The sequence below is a fragment of the Cryptomeria japonica genome, chromosome 11 (genome assembly GCF_030272615.1).
Source record: "Cryptomeria japonica chromosome 11, Sugi_1.0, whole genome shotgun sequence".
In the NCBI taxonomy this organism is placed as follows: domain Eukaryota; kingdom Viridiplantae; phylum Streptophyta; class Pinopsida; order Cupressales; family Cupressaceae; genus Cryptomeria; species Cryptomeria japonica.
In genome coordinates, this window is record NC_081415.1 from 250750108 (window position 1) to 250770291 (window position 20184).

Sequence of the window (20184 nt, forward strand, 5' to 3'; positions counted from 1 at the left end):
CCCATCATAGGGATCATCTATTTGTTATGCTCGTGCAAGACTTAGTATATCACATCCTTACCTGCCAAGGCGGGATTCATAAGGTATGTAGTACCAAAGTCGAAGAAATATCAAGATGTGGGCTAAATTTATCACAACTGGCCATTTGACCTTAGGGATAAAAAGTGTTTGAAGTGTGTTCGTTTTACAGACCTAGTGCAAATTGAGCCGACTTCAGGCTTTGGAAATACACCTTAAAATACATCTAAAGGAAGGGTCATATACAAATCCAAAGATTGGGTTGATCTAGACCCATACTCATTTGTGCCTTTGAGGCAACATTTTGGTGTTTGTGTGCTTGCTTTGTTTTCTTGTCAAAGAAACATCAAATCAGAAAATCAATCCCAAAAACAAAGTATTCATCCAACATCTGTCAACACAACCAAAAATACCAAAAACAAAGTGCAAACAACACAGAGTCACAACTTTTATGACCATTCTTCACATCTTGCGAAAGAAGAAGTGTCATCAGAATATCAACTTGAAAAGGAGACCATTGAGCTCAAAGGCTTTGATCAAAAGGAGGAACTTCTTCTATCTCAATAGACAAATCTTTGTCTCACATAGAGTCTTTCTACATCGCATGCGTCTATACCTTCAAGGTAAAACAAATGAGTTTGATTCAGAATCATTGAATCGTAGAGCTTTTATGCAATATAGAGCTCTGAGTTATCACAAAAATCAAGGAGGAAAGATTAATCCCAACTTCTTCCCAAACATCTGTATCACCTACAACACAGCTCGAGAAGTGCCACCAATGCCTGAAAGGGAAGAGATAGAGTTTGTCCCATTTGTAACACAAAGTTTTTATTGAAGTTGAAAACATTTTCATCCATCATCTCACTCATACATCATCACTTCATCATCAATCCATCCCAACTCTCAAAACATTAAGAGGTTCTTGTCCCAAGTTCTCTTTTAGATATTGCTTGAAATCAAACACATCACATCACTTTTTAGATTGTTTCTACATCTAGGATAAGCTCATCCTAAGAGACACATCTACGCAGGTTAAAACTAGTTCATGAGTGAATCCTTTCATTACTAGGTAGTCAAAATCTGTAACACATCTCAGATTTCTCTACACCTTATCACATCCAAACTCCTCAAAACAAACAAGCAATTCAAAGAAGGAATTTCGGTTACATCTACCTTAAAGTGCTAGAGATCCCCATACAACACAAATCACCAACCATCAATCTTTCATTTCATCGACAACTCATCATCATCTTCAATCAACTTCACACAAAAACTTGCAAACAAAATGGCTCAAACCCGATCACGGTCAAGGCAACGAGAAATAGAAATTGAGGAAGAAGAAGACGAAAATCTCAATGAATTTCAAGAGGCACTTGGAGGAAATATGAATGACGAAAACCCAAATACTCCCACTCCTGCAACAATAGAGAGGGCCCAACATAACCCTCTCTTTAACAGACTGTTTGACGAAATACTCAGGAGTAATGCGGATGCTCACTTCTTAAAACTCGCTTAAGAAGGAGCCAAACTCCCCTCTGACTTTGATCTTGCCCAATTAAGACAAGCATCAGAAAGACAAAGTCGCCATGAGGAGGAAAGGGGTAGAAATCACATCAGATATAACATTCCTCGAGGTAACCCACCACCTCCTCCTCCAAATGAAATAGAGATGTTGCGGCAACAAGTCGAGAATCTCGCCCAACAACTTCATAGTGGTGTTAAGACCAATCAATTCTCACTTAACGACATTTGTCCCTATCCTTTTGATAGGAATCTTTATATGCCACCCTTTCCACGCGGGTTCGAAACACCCAAATTTGAAAAATATAGAGGAAAGGGGGATCCCCGTGATCATGTCCGAGAATTTCATTCCGCTTGTCTTGAAGTGGCTTATGAGGACACATACCTAATGTGCCTTTTTCCCCAAAGCTTGGGAGGAACCACCACATCATGGTTTTCCCGACTACCAGGTGGCATTAGAACATTTGAGGAACTCATCCAGAAGTTCCTATCTCATTACCCTTATAATATTGAACGCGACATCACCATGGCTGATTTGTGCAATACCAAACAAAAACCAAGTGAACTATTCTCAGTATTCCTGCAACGATGGCGCCAAATGTCTAGCAGACATTCTCTTCAGTTACCTGAACGAGAGCTAGTGGAAATTTTCATTTCCAACTTAAACGAAGAAATGGAATTTCACCTGGATGTCAAAGACACAGACTCTTTTAACGATATGATCACCAAGGGTATAAAATGTGAAAGGGCATTCATCAAGAAAGGACTCATCAAAATCTTTAATGAACCAAAAGATGGTCCTCGCCCGCGTTTCAATAGTGATAAACCAAACTTCTGGAACAAGAACAAGAATATCGTCAACGATGGGGTTGTGGATGCTCGAACTATCCAAAATGCACAACCTGTGGTTCGGTTTGCAGGACAAAATCCTCCACCTTAGAATAACACAAATGTTCCTCCTAATCAAAGTCGCATCACATCTCACGATGAACCAAGACCTCATCAGCAAAAACAGAAACGCACATACACTCCCTTAGGGGAACCCATAGAAACTATCTTGCGACAACTCATTTCTCAAAATTTGGTCACTCTACCTAAACTATCAAACTATGAACCTCAGGTCAAACCAGCATGGTGGCGAGATACTGAACACTGTGAATTCCATCAAGGAAGAGGACACAAGACAAGTAATTGTCACCGATTGAAAGATCTCATTCAGGATCTTATTGACCGAGGAAAAATTGAGATTGAAGGACATGATCCAAAAATGACAAATAATGATCATTTGATGTTTAAGAATCCACTTCCATCACAAGATCAAAGGGGTCCTTCCACTTCCCGGCGAAGCACTGATACCACTGATTATACACAGGTTGCGTATAACTACACTGTAAATCACCTGTATGATGCCAGTGAACAAATTGCAACTATAACCTTCAAAAATCCCACCTCAAATTGCAATGTTGTTATGCGTCGCGGCAAAGTCACCATCAAGGCAGCTCCACAAGGCACCACCTCCGTCCCAAAGCAATATAACCTTGTGGAACAATTAGACAAAACCCCTGCGCTCATATCCATTTTAGAACTATTACGCTTATCACCATCTCATAAAACAATCTTGGATCAAGCACTCCAAGAGGCGTCAGTCCCTGCAAACCTGAATACGGACCAGTTTCAAGCCATGGTTGGAAATCTAAAGTCATCACCTTGTCTCACTTTTTCCGAAAGTGACAACTCCTCCTTCCAACAACCGCATAACGCCTCACTCCACATTGAAGGCTTTATCAACCAACACAGGATCAAGCGAGTCTTGATAGATAATGGAGCAGGCCTAAACATTTGTACACTATAGTTGGTCATAGCATTGGGATATGCAATAGAATCAGTGGATCCTCGCAAGAAGATCACCATCAAGGCCTATGATGATGCAGAGCGTTCATCCAAAGGAGCGGTGGTGCTACCAATCCGAGTGGGCCCTGTGGTAAAACACATAATTTGTCAGGTTCTAGACCTTCCTCTGCCATATAATCTATTATTAGGAAGACCTTGGATACATGCCATGCAAGCTGTTCCATCTACCTACCATCAATGTATCAAGTTCCCACATAATGGTGCAGAGATCACAATCCTGGGTGATGTAAATCCCTTTGCATTTTGCCATAATATCAGCCATCAACCAGAAATTACTGTTCCTAATAATAGGGAAGCCATTTCCTCTACATCGTATGTAAGTCCCACCTCTCTTGCCAGTTCGAACACCCCTATACCCAAGCAAGAAAAGCTTAAAATGAAAGTCGCAGAGGAAGGTCCCGGGGAATATAACTTAAGTCAACTCTTTTGTGTGGGACAAATGCCCACTTCTCCTAGAACACATGGTAAACCACAGCAGTTACTCCAGCAACGACTAATCACGCCAGCATGTGCTTGGACGCCTTTCGTCCTTGGAAAGAGTCAAGAGGAAGAAACACAAGATGAGGACCTAGCGGAATGGATCTATAAAGATCCCATCACCACTGAAAAACCGCAAGTTACACTTCCTACGGAACAGTATGGTAAAGGCCTCCTCATTATGCAAAGAATGGGGTATGATGGCCAGAGTGCTTTGGGATCCTGCAAACAAGGACGACATGAACCACTACTGCCAGAGTTCAAGCCCAAAGGTAATACAGGCCTAGGCTTTGAAAAAGAAGTCCTTCCTAAACTCAGATTCAAAGGCAAAACCAGCAAACCATTTTGCCCACCTACTGCAAAGAGGACACCTTTCATAATCAAAGCACCATCAAGCCATATCCCCACTGCCCCATCGAGGCTCACAAACCCAACACCACCATCTATAATACCAAACATCCCACCAATCGAACCAATACTCCCATCCGCAGCACCCATCACATCAATAATACCAGTAGCAGCAGCAACTCTATCAAAACCCGCAGCAGCATCTATGGCACTGACAGTATCAGCAAAAGCAACTGAGTCAATATTACCACTACTCCTTGTGCCAGATTCCTTGATCCCCACCAAACTTCCTGCAACACCGATTACTACAAAGGTCCATAAACCAATCACACCTTCAGTATTCAACTCCAGCGACATCCCAGTATGGTATAGCAATCGGATGCTGGAAAGTGATTCAGAGACTGACTCACATGAGTGGGAATTTGATTCTGTACAGCTTAACACTTCAGATGAGGAAGACACATCACCACCTCCGCCACGCAAAGACATCCCTGTTTACGGAGAAGCACAGATAAAAACCACTTGGGTACCTGAGCTGGAAACATCTTCCACAGACCCTACGTCTCATCCTACGCCGGATTCTGACAGGGAGAGTACCAACAATGACCTTCACCACACTGTCTTAACCCTCACTGATACATCTAACGAACTTAACTTAATCGATGAGGTAATGCCCATTATCCACCCTGAACTCATCGAATGGAATCAACCAAATCCCCCATGTCTTGACCTCTTCCAAAACGATGAGGCTATCATTGACTTTTTGGAATTAAGGTATAATCTACCAAGCGGGGATCACAAAGCTGGATTCACCATTGAACTTAATAGCGCAGCATACTTCGGGGCGGATGCCAAACCCTTCAGCTGCAAAAATATAACATTAAAACATGGATCTTCCAGTGAAAACCACACTGTGGCACTGTTTGATCCAACAAAAGTAAAAAGAAAGAGCATATCCAATGGTGAAAACCTCTCTGAGGCGCCTGAGGATGAAGGGTTTGACATTCTCCCTGCTAATACACAACAGGAATGATCAACGATCCTCATTGAGGAGACCAAAGAATACAATGTGGGGACTCCTGAAAACCCTCATATCATACATCTGGCATCTCTTCTCACTCCAGAGGAACAGCCTCAATTTATCGAGTTCTTCCTGCAGCGCCAGATCAACTTTGCATGGTCATATGCAGACATGCCTGGGCTTGATCCAGATTTAGTCATGCATCATCTCACAGTAGCAAAAGGAGCCAAACCTGTCAAGCAGAAGCTTCGTAAGATGCATCCTCAGATTGCCATGCTAGTCAAAACAGAACTCAAGAAACTCCTAGATGTTGGTTTCATTAGACCAATTGATTACGCAGAATGGATCTCCAATATTGTGCCAGTCGGCAAACCAAAAGGGGGCATCCGCATTTGTACAGACTTCAGAGATCTGAATAAGGCATGTCCTAAGGATGACTTTCCCCTACCAAATATCGACATCATAGTGGATTTGACAGTAGGACATGCCATGCTTTCACTCATGGATGGCTTTTCAGGATACAATCAAATAAAGATCACACCAGAGGACCAACATAAGACAACCTTCACATGTCCATGGGGCACATACTGCTGGAATGTAATGCCTTTTGGTCTAAAGAATATAGGAGCGACCTATCAAAGAGCAATGACCACCATCTTCTATGACATGATGCATACTATGATGGAAGATTATGTGGATGATTTACTAGCAAAATCACTTACTAGAGAAGGACATCTTCACATCTTAGATAAAATCTTTGATAGACTGGAACAATACCATGTTCGACTCAACCCAAAGAAATGTGTCTTCGGAGTGACCTCCGGGAAGCTTCTAGGATACATTGTCTCAAGCAAAGGTATTGAGGTCGATCCAGCAAAGGTTAAGGCAATCATGGACATGCCACCTCCAAGGAATATCAGTCAGCTAACGACACTACAAGGACGGCTTCAATCCATCCGAAGATTCATTGCACAATTGGCTGATAAGTGTCACCCATTCACACACCTGCTACACAAGAACATCTGCTTTCAGTGGGATGACAGATGCCAGCAAGCATTTCAGGCGCTTAAAGACTATCTCATGAATCCACCATTGCTGATGCCACCAGATCCAAGTAGACCATTATTGCTCTATATCTCAGCAACAAGTACAGCATTGGGTGTACTACTGGCACAACATAATGCAGAAGGAAAAGAGTGTGTTGTTTACTACATCTCTCGCACACTGGTTGGCTATGAACTCAATTACACACCTATTGAGCGAGCTTGCCTAGCAGTAATCCTGGCAGCCACTAAATTGCGGCACTATCTATTAACACACAAGGTACAACTCATTGCAAAGATTGATCCACTCAAGTATTTACTCAGCAAAGCAGCATTGACAGGTCGCTTGGCCAAATGGGTAATGATTCTAAGTGAATTTGACATCGAGTATGTGGACCGTAAAGCTATCAAAGGGCAGGGCATTGCAGATCAGTTGGCCGATGCACCACTCATAGGCGATCATCCCCTCATTTCCAATTTTCCAGATGAAGAGATATTCATGATCACAACAGCACAACCATGGAAACTATATTTTGATGGTTCATACACTAGGCACGGCTCGGGGGTAGGCATTCTGTTTATCACACCTCAAGGTGATAGCATCCCGAAGTCTTACAGGCTCACATTTCCATGCACAAACAACATAGCAGAGTATGAGGCCTTGATCACAGGACTCAGATTAGCCATACAATGGAAATTACAAGAACTACAAGTATATGGCGATTCCCAACTAGTCATTCGACAAGCAACAGATGAATATCAGACCAAAGATGATAAACTCATGCGGTAAAACTGAAACTGAAAAGAATGAATACACAATTTCAAAAAACATTCCACACAACTGTACACCAAGATTTCAATATAAAACTTGTACATATCCACAAATGAAAACATGGAAAAAAAATTCAAATTAATTCTAAATATTATTGCTTTAAACATATCCAACTTTAATCCCCAGATTTCTTAACAGTTTTCCGAACTGCGTAAGACAAAAACACAATTAGAATCAGTCAACACACACAGCCCAATCATCAATCTGAACAGCTTATAAAACGAAACGGATTGAGAATGATCAGTTGTGATTTTCATTATAATTGATTTTCTGAAGATCAAATCTATTAACGGAGCTACAGAACTTAGATGTTAACCGAAACATGTGAGAGTTTTAACACATCGAAAGTGCTAAAACCCTATAACAAAGATGAAGACCAAGCACTGAAGGAGAGCTTTTGTATTTCAGCGGAATACAAAGGTTTTAGCAGGTGAAAAAAAGCAAACAGTATGAGAGAGGATAAGAAGGCAAGAATCCACCAAATCTGAATGAGTTGGGAAACGTAGCTTACATATGAAATCTAATCCCAATATCAAGCATTCAAGTTTCCAACGTTTAATGACAGAAGCCTCCTCCTCTCTCTCATTCTCCTTGGCTGCACTACGAATTCATAGCATCAAATAATAATTGAATTCAAACGGCATAAAAAAGTTTAAACGCAATTTCAGTCATGATGGGCACAAATTTTTTGAAAGGATTTTTTTTTCCTAAATGCTAAAACCCTCACGAATCAACTTATCAAGCTCATTTACTGATGCTTGTAAAACCAAGGCTCGGATCTGTCTAAGGCAGAGCAGGTTGGAAAAACAAGATCTGGGTCAAAAGTGAAGCTAACAAAATCAATCACACAAATCTTATCTTACTTTACCCTAAAACAATCCAACAACTGACGTGAAAAAAGAACGGATGAAGAGACGCGAAGCCTTTACCTGACGGGAAAACAGGAAAATAGGTTTTCCCCTCAAGTTGAACAGAGTATTTTTCCTTTGGAGGCTAATCTGTAGGGTCATGGAGCAAATCTACTTCAGTTATCAAAATAGAGGTGTAGGTAAGACACACCCTCCTTTTTTACTCTCTCACTCTTTGCTCTTCTTTACCAGCTGTATTTCACTGGAATACAAAAGCTTGTCTGCTTCACTTACAGCGGTCTTTTCACTTTCGGAATAAGTTCCTTTGATAAAGATGAGCGAAGAGTTTCGGAATAAGTTCCTTTGATAAAGAAGAGCGAAGAGTGTGAGAGAGGAAAAGAAGGCTAATCTGTAGGTTCAAGGAGCAGACCTACATCAATTAACAGAACAGAGGCACAGGCAAGGAGAATAAGAGGAGGAGGAGAATGTCTGGCATGGAAACTTGCGTGCGTGATATTGGGATTAGACGCCATGTTGCAAGGTGCACTTCTCCACGTATTCTATTCTCTCGGTGAAAACAGAAACAAGTGTCAGGTTTGGTGGATTCCATCCTCTCTGCCTTTTCTTCTCTCTCACGTTCTTTGCTCTCCTTTATCATTTAAGCATGAAACACATCTAACCACTATCACACAAGTGGTGTGATTTCCTGTGTTTAATATGACTTTGGTTTTATACATGTTTTGTTTTATATTATATTTTAAAATTTAGAAGTAATTTTTTTTATTGGAGTTACTAATTGGTATGTAGAAGATTTTATGAACACTAACATTTCATTACTCTTTTAACTCTTTTAATGTCTTACATTTCATTACTACATTACTCTTTTAACTCTTTTATTGTAAGACATTGTTGTTATCATTAATCTTTTTATTTCCAATCACAAATATTTAAATTAATTTGATTTATTAATCAATTATAAATGTGTTACACATGAAATTTCCACATTATAAAATCAGCTTACCAAGCTATCATCCAAGAGATCATGATCCCAATTTTTTGTAAGTCATTTGACTGCAAATTATTAAAACACAAGGTGCATTTAGGTAGACTAACAGTAGGCAGTCTAAGTAGATGATTGATAGGATAGGTCAATGGCTCCCTCGTCCTCAAAGAATATTTATTGATAGGATGGGTCAATGGCTCCCTCGTCCTCAAAGAATTTTGAAGATAAATACTGATATCAAATGATTATTTTTTTTAACTGAGAACGAGCTAATCTCTATCCGGAAACCTGTCCTAACTAAAAAAGTTGACAATTCCTCTAAAAATTATGACAATGATATACTGCATTCTGATTTTAATGTCAAAATAGAGTGATACACATTGATAGGTCTGACAACCCAGATTGATCTGAAGAACATTACAAGTCATATTATTATTTTTATTTATAAAGGTGACGATGTGGATTCACTTGACCTTACTGGGCGTGAAAGGTTGAGCTGGTGTACTTCGACCATGGAGGTATTCTTCCATTTTTATTGTGTCACCATTCATATAACTTGGAAACATTAACTTAGACATAGGAAATAGCATTCCATATATGAATCCTGATACATACAAATTAAACATGCTTTAAATACAAGGTAAGACATATTAGATATGTTATATGATACTTTATGTTTGGTCTGATAAAGGAGACTTTATATTTGGTCTGATAAATGAGATTAATAAAGGACATAAACAAATTTCCACCAAATCATGAATATTTCAGTCATTCTGAGTTGACATTTGAAATGAATAGCATTAACGATCCACCAGGCCAAAATATTCAGAATATGTTCTAGTGGTAATTTCTAATCGTCAAAATAACATATGACGACACTTAATAAAACTTGCAACACAAAATGGTTATTAAAAATTTGTTCATGCATCGGGGAATTCGGCACAAAATATTTAGCACGCATTTGTGCACGTATGTGTGCTTCGTTTAGTTATGAAAAAGTGGAAGCCCAGAGGTAGACGTCAGCTTGGCCCACAGAAGGCACAATTTGAATTGAATGTGTGCCCGTCGCCTTTTGGTTTCCTATCTTTTATTTCCCTTTTAATTAATCATTGCCATATCTTTTATTTCCCTTTTAATTAATCATTGCCAAAGTCCAGTCCAGTTTAATTTGAATTTTTGAATGTGTGCCCGTCGCCTTTTGGTTTCCTATCTTTTATTTCCCTTTTAATTAATCATTGCCAAAGTCCAGTCCAGTTTAATTTGAATTGACCAGTTTATTTCCCTTTTAATTTGAATTGACCAGTTTATTTCCCTTTTAATTTGAATTGACCAATATTCTTTAGGCTTAATATCTTGCTTAATACCAGTCCAGTTTTCATCCAAAAGAATTAGTCCTATCTGTCAAATAATTACAGTCTGATCAAAGCACAGGATGATGTTCAGAACATAAACTTTATCTAACCTAAATGGCTAACCATGATTTTTCTCACATTTTCAAAACTGATCCTAAATGGGTAACCATGATTTTTCTCACATTTTCAAAACTGATTTTTTGTTTTCAAAACATATGGCTTCAAGATTCACCTCGATTTATGGTTCCGTGTAAGCTACACCTACCGTTTTGATCATTATATGAAATATGCACAATGGATGACAAATCTGTCATTTGTCATTTTTCGATCTAACTTTTTTTTTTGATCGGTAAAGACAGAGCCAGATTATATTAAGAATATATAGAATTTACAGAGCAATAGTTTTAGCAGTGTCCCAAAAAATGCATCCAATTCCTTCTTTTAGGAGAGAAGGAATACAAGCAAACACTCCATATGAAAGTCTGAGAAAACCCTTAAAAAACAAGAGATTAAGTCTAAATGACAGAAGCTTACTGCCCTGTTTACAGAGATTATAACGAAGTAAACAAAAAACTGCTCGAGAGACATGATAAAAAACATAAGGGAGCTAGAGGGGCCTAGCTTGCAATTTCCTGTTGAGCTTCAGATGACGGGTACTCCTTCCTCGCTCGACCGCGTCCTCTGGTCGGAGGGCGACCTCTATCACGGCCAATTCCAGTCCCACAGCGACCCCTACTAGCCTGTTCCAAATGAGGGTTTTCATCTTCTGGTTTCGAAGGTAGTCCCACGGTAACCCCTACTAGCCTGTTCCAAATGAGGGTTTTCATCTTCTGGTTTCGAAGGTAGAATACAGTTGAGTCTTGCAAACTGAATAAGATCCTCCTCCCTTCCAAGGTCGTCTGAGTTCTCTCCCAGAAACCGCCATTTGAGATAGCCAAGACCAACACCCGCAAAAACTCTGTGCCTATCCAGGTCCTTCCCTTTCAAGTCAAACAGGAAGGGATAATACTTAATCAGTTCTCCATGAGCGTTGAAGAGGATTCTATCCCCTGGCCAAGAGGCCCCAGAATCATGAATTGCTTTGTTTAGAATTTCCTGGAGCTCTTGAGTGGCTTCCTTCGAGAAGAGCTTCTTGGTGAGGGACCAGACTGCCTGCTTGGCGAACTTTAGGTCAAGCAGGGAGGCAACGAACCTTGAGGAAATGTTGGTGTTGTCCCGAGGATATTCATCTCTGTTGAGGTGACCACTGCCCAAGATCATCTTCATGGCCAAAATGAGGGGAAAATCCGAGAAGAGGAGGAGACGCTTGAGCCTTAAGTCTGTGATTTTCCTGAAAGAAACTTGGCGCGTAGACGCCGAGAGAGAGATTGGAGTGTCTGCTCCAAAACAGCAAGTGGGTTTGGGATACACACTCATGATGAAGCCAAAAGGAGGGTCGGATGCCATGAGGGGCGAAGCCGGGTGACCAATAAAGAAAGAGAGGACTCCAAGATGAAAAGCAGAGAGAAGGGAATGAACGTGGAATGCAGAAAACAAATGCGATCCATAGGTCATGACTACGGCTTAGATGACATGCTTAACTGCGGGCCCACCCTCCCAAGAGAGGTAGGAAAAAATTTGAATTGATATGACCGTTAAGCTTAGCCGCCAAAGTTAAGTTTAAAGTTAACCGTGTAGAAAAATGAAAAGGGACTACTGCAAGATCCTGAAGGGAATCTCGCGTCTGGGAGAACCTCAGGGACCCTAGCATGTCAATGGCAATGGTCTGAATGAAAAACATAAGGATACTCCTGATCCCAACCTTGGAGAAAAGATCCTTGAGCGGCTAATTTCGAAAGAGCATCTGCCTCTGAGTTTGCTTCTCTGTAGATATGCTTAGCTTCATAATTGTCGATCTTGTCTAGGCTTGCGACTATGCTTTCTAGAATTCCCTGCAGCCTCCAATTTGGAGTGATTTTCCTCTTGATGGCATTTATTGCAATCTCTGAGTCGCCCTCCACTAAGATGTTATTAAAACCATGGTTGATACAATCTCTTAGTCCAAGTTGTAGAGCTTTGAACTCAGCTATGTTGTTTGTGTCTGGAGGGATAGGCTTTGCCATTTTCCCAAGGATTGCTCCTATGTGATCCCTGATTACATATCCTATGCCTGAAGGGCCCGAGTTGCCTCTCGAGGCGCCATCAAAATTTAGTTTTATCCAGCCAGGCTTTGGAGGAAGACCAAATAGCAGTCTTTCTCCTATTGTCTTTTTGCCCAAAAGAGGGGGAAATCCTGATCCCATGCCAGTTTTTCCATATACTTTCATCCCAAGATGAGAAAACTTTCGGCAGACCCAAAGAGAAGGCTAACTTGCAGTTAACTGAATCCACAATAATCGATTCAATTGAGTTCAAGATTGATTCTATTCTTCTGGATTTGTTGTCAAAAAGTCTGTGATTCCTCTCCTTCCATATTTCCCAGACTAGACAAGAAGGGGACAATTCCAAGATAGAACTCAGGGTGGATTCCTTGGATGGGATAGGCCAGCTTTGAAACAGGGACTTGATGTCATTTGGGAGGGCTAAAACCAGACCAAGTTTAGCACAGAGCCATCTCCAACATTTGAACGCAAGGGGATAGGAAAGTAGTAGATGGTCCACTGTCTCTGATTGAGCTTTGCACATGATGCATCTAGAGGGTCCTGCAAACCCCATTTTTGTGAATTTTTCTGCAGTTAAATTTTTTTTTTGATAAGCTAGCCATGCAAAGATCCCTGCCTTAGGGATAACTTTAGAGCTCCAAAACAACTTCTTAGGGAAATCCAATTGATCTTGAGCAGCATTATTAACCAGTACTCTGTAACCATCTCTAGGATTGTAGAGCCCTGTTTTGGAGGAAGCCCAAATTAACGAGTCGTTCCCTCTTCTCGGATTAACATTTCTAGTTTTTAATAGTTCTTTGAGTTGATCTATATCTTGGTTTTGTAACCAGTACTTTGATTATCAGATATCAAGGGAAGATAGGTAGCAGATCAAATGAGTTCACTGCTTACATGCTTATATGGAAAGCAATAAAAATAATAAGTTGGTTATATCAATTATAAATTTCTATGCAAATTGATCCTAGGTTTATAAAATGTTTCTTATGATTGAGATATACACCCTTGTTGAATACACTGCTTGAGATATTTTTTTCTTGTACCGTCACAATACATCTGGAATTACTGATTCCACTGCTTCAGCTATTTTTAATTATAATCCCATAAAAATCCTGATGTGTGAACATCCAAAGAAATGATCCCAAAAAAATACATTCTCTCTATTTATTTTATCCCATATCATAATATCTTTTACTAAAACTAAAATGAATACACAATTCCAATAAATATTCCACACAACTGTACACCATGATTTCAATATTAAACTTATACATATCCACAAATGAAACACATGGAAAAGATTCAGATTAAATGTAAATATTGTTCCTTTAAACATATCCAACTTAAATCCCCAGATTTCTTACCAGTTTTCTTACCTTCATACAACAAAAACACAATTAGAATCAGTCAACACATACAGCCCAAACATCAAACTGAACAGCTTATTAAACCAAACGCATTGAGAATGATCAGTTGTGATTTTTATAATAAATGATATTCTGAAAACTAAATCTATTAACAGAGTTACGGAGCTTAGATGCTACCGGAAACATGTGAGAGTATTAACAGACCGAAAGTATAGAAACCCTATAACAGGGCTTTTGTGTATCAGTGGATGAAGACCGAAGCACTGAAGCAGGGCTTTTGTATATCAGTGGAATACAAACGTTTTAGCAGGTGAAGAACAGCGAAGGGTGAGAGAGGAAAAGAAGGCAGGAATCCACCAAATCTGAATGACAGGAGCCTCCTCCTGTCTCTCATTCTCCTTGGCTACATCACCAATTCATACCATCAAATAATAATTGAATTCGAATGACATAAAAAAGGTTAAACGAAACTTCAGTCATTATGGGCACAAAACTTTCTGAATGAACAAAAATTTCTGAAAGGAAAACAATTTCTAAATGCTAAAACCCTCACGAATCAACTTATCAAGCTCATTTCTAGTGTTTCTAGAACTAAGGCTCAGATCAATCTAGGGACAGATCTGGGCAAAAAGAGAAGCTAACAAAAGCAATCTTATCTTGATTTACCCTAAAACAATCCAACAACTGAAGCGAAGATAGAACAAATAAAGAGACGCGAAGCCTTTACCTGACGCGAAAACAGGAAGATAGGTTTTCCCCTCAAGTTGAACAGAGTATTTTTCCTTTGGAAGCTGATCTGTAGGTTCAAGGAGCAGATCTACATCAGTTATCAGAACAGAGGTGTAGGTAAAACACTCCCTGCTTCTTTTTATTCTGTCACACTCTTTGCTCTTCTTTACCATCTGTATTTCACTGGAATACAAAAGCTTCTCCGCGTCAGGTACAATGGTCTTTTCACTTTCGGAATATGTTCCTTTGGTAAAGAAGAGCGAAGAGGGTGAGAGAGGAAAAGAAGGCTAATCTGTACGTTCATGCAGCAGATCTACATTAGTTAACAGATTTTCAGGCAGGAAGAATAAGAGGAGGAAGAGACGTCTGTCATAAGATGCGGGAAACTTGCATGCGTGATATTGGGATTACAGGCATGTTGCAAGGTGCGCTTCTCAACTTATTCCTTTCTCGCTATGAAAACAGAAATAAGTGTCAGGTTTGGCGGATTCCGTCCACGCTCTCTGCCTTTTTTCTCTCTCTCACGTTCTTTGCTCTTCTTTACTATTTAAGCATGAAACACAACTAAACCACTATCACACAAGGGGTGGGGTTGCTTGTGTTTAATATGCGTTTGGTTTTATACATGTTTTGTTTTCTATTTTATTTTTAAAAAAATTAGAAGTTATTTAAGTTTTTTTTTTTTTAACAATAACATTTCATTAGAGTTTGAATGAGTTTGAATCTTGATCACAAGAATCATTTTTTTTAATTTCCAATCAAAAAATATTTAAATCAATTTGATTTGTCAATCAACTATAATTGTGTTACAAAAATGAAATTTTCGCGTATCCTAAAATCAGCTTACCAAACTATCATCCAAGAGATCAAGATCCCAAATTTTTGTAAGTCATTGGACTGCAAATAATAAAAACACTTGGACCCTCCTTGGGGCATGACCATTAAGTCATCCAAGTGAAAAGATGTTGTAGGACTTTATTCTCATAAAAGAAGGCAAATAAATAGATAAATATTTATGTAATAAGAGACATGTTGGTGATGTAGGTATTCTTCAAAGGTTGCATTTGTTTTTGTCGTGTGGGAAGAAATTAGGTTAGGTAGACCAAGGGTAGCTAGTCTAAGAGGAAGATTGATAGGGTAGGCTAACAGATCCCTCATCTTCAAGGAGTTCTAAAGATAAATATTGATGACCCCCCTAAGGGAATCCTAGTCATGCAAGTATAGGTGGTATTGGTAGAGATACCTATGGTGATGTTTAGTTTCTCTTTTCTCTTTATAAAGGGTTTCCTACAAATAATTTCATGGAAGCCCTTGCCATCTTATATGCACTAGAGAGAGGTTTTCCTCTTTGTTGGAAACAGATTATTTCTCAATTTGATTCACAAGTGGTAGTGCCAATAAGTAGGACTTGGATGGTGTTAATTGGCATTTAGTTGTGGTTATTCGATAGATTCTATGGTTAAGTGGGTCTTTAGACATTGTTACTTTTTTGTCATATTCCTAGAAAAAGGAATAGAGTAGTTGATTGCTAGTGAAATGGGTATTGATAGATTGTAAGGTTGAAATATTGTCAAATGGGGACATTTGTGGACATTTGTAGGTGGATTAATCTTATTTGCTAGAGCAATTAGTTGGGAATGATAGGAATAGTATAACAGAATTCCCCTTCAGACCCAAGGTAATTCCTAGTATAACAGAAGCTCCAATGGAGCAAACGGGGGCCTCCCCTTAGGGGCGAAGTATTCCTACAATATTCAACAAGCAAATGTGAAAGACTCTTACACTATTCACCAAACTAATGCTTTGGCAAAACTAGGCTCCTCTAGCCTCATTGGAGCAAAAGGCCTCAATAATAACTTCCATAACATTTCATATAGAAAACAAGGCCTGGAAAGCTTCATAAAGAATGAAAATAATGTGGGTTGGAAAGGCCTTCCATCTTTGAAAGCCACAGAACTTGGTTCAAAACTAGCAAATGCATATTGGAAGAGGAAAGGTCCTGGTAGTAAACTTTTTGTTTTGCCAATGAATGTGATGAATCCTAAGATTGGACACTTAAAAGAAAATGCTATCTTTGCTAAATGGTGTGGTATAGGGGGTAAGAGCCAAGAAATCATGGATTGGTGGCTTTGCTCCTTCTCTGGTATGATTTCTATTTGTCCTTTGTAAAATGATTATTTCCTCATAGAATGGATAGATTCTACTATGAAGAAAGCATTATCCATGGTAGCTCTTTATTTTATCATTCTTCAACCTTTCATTTCATTGAATGGAAGCCTGGTTTTGACCCCGTTAGTCATAGGACCAAAAATTCCCTGGTTTGGCTTAGTCTAGTAGGGATCCCTTCTGAATTCTGGTGTGCAGAGGCTCTTTTGAAGATTGGAGATGCTCTTGGTTATTTGGTGAGCATAGAAGAGGATTTCTTGAATGGGAAAAAAGGGATGTTGCCAATGTATAAGTTGGAATAGACCTTGATCTAGGTTTCTATGCATAACTGGAAATAGTCTCTAAGGTGGGTAGATGGAAGAAAAAAATCAAAAGGTTGTCTGACGGAGTTCCTAGTAAATGTATCCTTAGAAATCAGATAGTTTATGGTAACTCTATGCAAGGGTCAAGGGGCTCAGTTCCTCAACCAATGGAGCATCTTTACAACACTTCCTCACACAGTAATCTTCAACAGGCTCCCTTTTCAAAAACCCAGGATTAACATGAGTAAACAGCTTCAGATGGTTCTCCCCATCAAGAGCCTATTGGGGAAAACTAGAATCCAAACTGGACAAGGCCTTTTGACCCCTTTTGATGAACATGCGCACTGGGTTGAATGACATCTCATTCTTGCTCCAAGGTTAAAGTTGAATGGCAAAAAAGCCTCCAGGAGACATTATGGCCCAAGAAAGAAACCCATCTTAAATTGGGGTGTGTTTAATGTCTTTGGAATCTCCAGTTCCTTTCATGGATTCCCCTAATAGGCTCCCTTTTTTTATATGAACCTAGATTCCAATACCCAGAACCTTCTTGAAGACTACTTAGATGAAGAAGGTGATCTAGAGTAGGTCATGGAGACTCCTCTTGCAGCCCTATATTCCAAAATTAAATAAAGGGGGAAGTTGGGTCTCAAGCAATTTATTGATGGTAAATTTATTGATGGTAAAGTAGAACCTAAGTTTGTTCTTCTTTCGCCTAAGAGAGGTAGGAAGTCCATTAATGAACAATTATATTGGGATGGTGAAAATGAGGGTTAGGCCAAAATTACTAATCTTTGGAAAGTAGGGAAGGGACCCCCCCCTTCCCGAACAAAAATGAAAATACTATCATGGAATATTAGGGGCCTAAACGCTCCTAACAAGTGGCACTTGGTCAAAAGAAGAATTCTTCTGATCAGCACAAAAATAATATTGCTTCAGGAAACAAAATTAGACTGCTAACAAGAAAGTGGCAGTGTCTACAGAGGGTGCGTTTGGGGGAGTGAAAATAGTTTGGAAACCATCCAGTGTCCATATTGATGGACTAGCTTCCAATAGAGATTGGTTTCTTGTGAAGGCTCTGCACCTGTAAACAAATGTTTCCTTTCTAGTGCTTAATGTTTAGGGGCCACTATCTCCTATTTTCAGATGTGCTCTTTGGTTGGACCTGGATAAAGTGATTTCCCAATTCCAAGACCAATATCTTCTCATTGGAGGGAATTTCAATGCCATTAGAAGCTGTAAGGATAAAATAGGTCGCATCACTAGACTTAGTAGATCTGAACAGGACTTTAATGATTGGATTGACAGAATGGATTCTTTGAAATAGAATTGGGTGACAGTGCCTTTACTTGGAACAATCGGAGGCAAGGTTTTAGCAACATAGTAGAAAAAATTGATAGATTTTTTTGGTTGGGTGATTTCTCTTCCTTTCCCTTTACAATGGAGTGCTTTGTCCTTCCCTGTTCTAGCTCTGATCATTTTTCGCTCCTTCTTTCCCTACATGGTGACTCAAATTTCTCAAAACCCCCTTTTAGATTTTAAAACATGTGGATGAAGGATGCTATCTTCCTATCTTTGATTGGCCAATGGTGGAAAGAAGTAATCTTTGAGAGTTGTAGGCTCTTTTATTTTGTGTCCAAGCTAAAATATGTCAAAAAATAATGTTAAATTGGAATGCTTCACAATTTAAGAATATCTTCCCTATCAAAAAGAATATAGAAACCCAACTTGAAGATCCGAATGAAAAGGTCATTAAGGAGGGAATGATGCAAAATATATTTCTAGAGGAAAATCATTTGCTGGTGGAGTATGAGGATATTCTATCTAAAGAGGAAATTTTCTAGAAGGAAAAATATAGAGAAGGTTGGCTTCAAGCTGGGGACAGGAACACAAAATATTTCCATAATGTCACGAGGATCCAAAGAAACATAAACAAAATTACTAGGCTAGAGATCCAAGGTAATTGCACTATTGATGATCTAGTGGCCATAAGAAATAAAATTGTCAACTTTTTCTCTAAATTGCTTAACAACGAAGTAGGTTCTTATCTAAATAAGCAAAGAAAGTTGTTATCTTTGATTCCAAAAGTGATCTCAGATGATCAAAGCAAAAAGCTAAATGAAAGCTTATATCATTGGAGGAAGTATCAGTCACACTAAACCAACTTCCCTCTGACAAAGCCCCAGGGCCAGATAGCTTCCTGACTTGTTTCTTTAAGAAGTGTTAGGAGATTCTTGGGAATGATCTAGTGGAGGAATTGGAATTTGCTAGAAGATTAGGCAATCTTATAAAGAAAATTAATAATACTTTCATAGCTCTAATCTCGAAGAAGGAAAAAGCTACCTAATTAGAGGATTTTAGACCAATTTCTCTCTGCAACACTATCTACAAATTCCTTTCAAAGGTGATGATGAATAGGTTGAAACCTCTTATGGATAGCATCATTTTAGAAGAGCGGTTTGGATTTGTCACAAGGCATTCGATCGTAGATGGGGTTATTCTGGCACAGGAGGTAATCCATACTCTTGAAAGTATGAAAAGACCAGGGATGATAGTGAAATTAGACATATCTAAAGCGTATGATAATGTGGATTGGTAGTTTTTATGCAAAATCATGTAGGTTTTTGGTTTCAGCAAGAAATGGATTAATTGGGTCTTTGACAGCATATCCACGCCTAGATTATCTATTTTATTTAATGGTAAATCAGAGGGCTTCTTTTCATTCTCTAAGGGCATATGTCAAGGTGATCCAATCTCCCCTTTTATTTTTTGTCATAATGGTAGAAGCCCTGGGAGAGCTATAAAATCTAAGCACTCTAGTAAGTAATTGGTAGGAATTAAGATTACTACCAACTTTGTTGCCACACACCAGTAGTTTGTTGATGACAACCTTCTGCTCTGATCATCAAAGCTTGAGGAAGCAACCCAATTTTAGGAGCTTCTGGTTTCTTATGACAAGGCTTCAGGTCAGGTGATCAATAAGGAAAATATAGAAATCTATTTTTTCTCCACATTAGTGCCCTTGAAAAATAGGATCCTAAGAATCTTTAACTGTAAAAAGGGTACTTTTCCTTGCATTTATTTGGGAATCCCCATAGATAGGGGCTTGAG

General features: G+C 39.1%; 1 long non-coding RNA gene across 6 annotated transcripts; it reads right to left on the minus strand.

Annotated features, from left to right (window-relative positions):
• Positions 1–7227: 7227 nt before the first annotated feature.
• On the minus strand, positions 7228–15172 carry LOC131069669 (uncharacterized). 6 transcript variants are annotated; one of them, XR_009112194.2, is made up of 5 exons: positions 14607–15172; positions 14057–14282; positions 8454–13888; positions 8101–8169; positions 7228–7766 (listed from the first exon to the last, which is right to left on the minus strand). It is a non-coding gene; the product is annotated as an uncharacterized LOC131069669 (long non-coding RNA). The 6 variants fall into 6 exon arrangements; XR_009112189.2 differs by having other exon boundaries at positions 7229–8169; XR_009112190.2 differs by having other exon boundaries at positions 7229–7766; positions 8101–13888.
• Positions 15173–20184: the final 5012 nt, after the last annotated feature.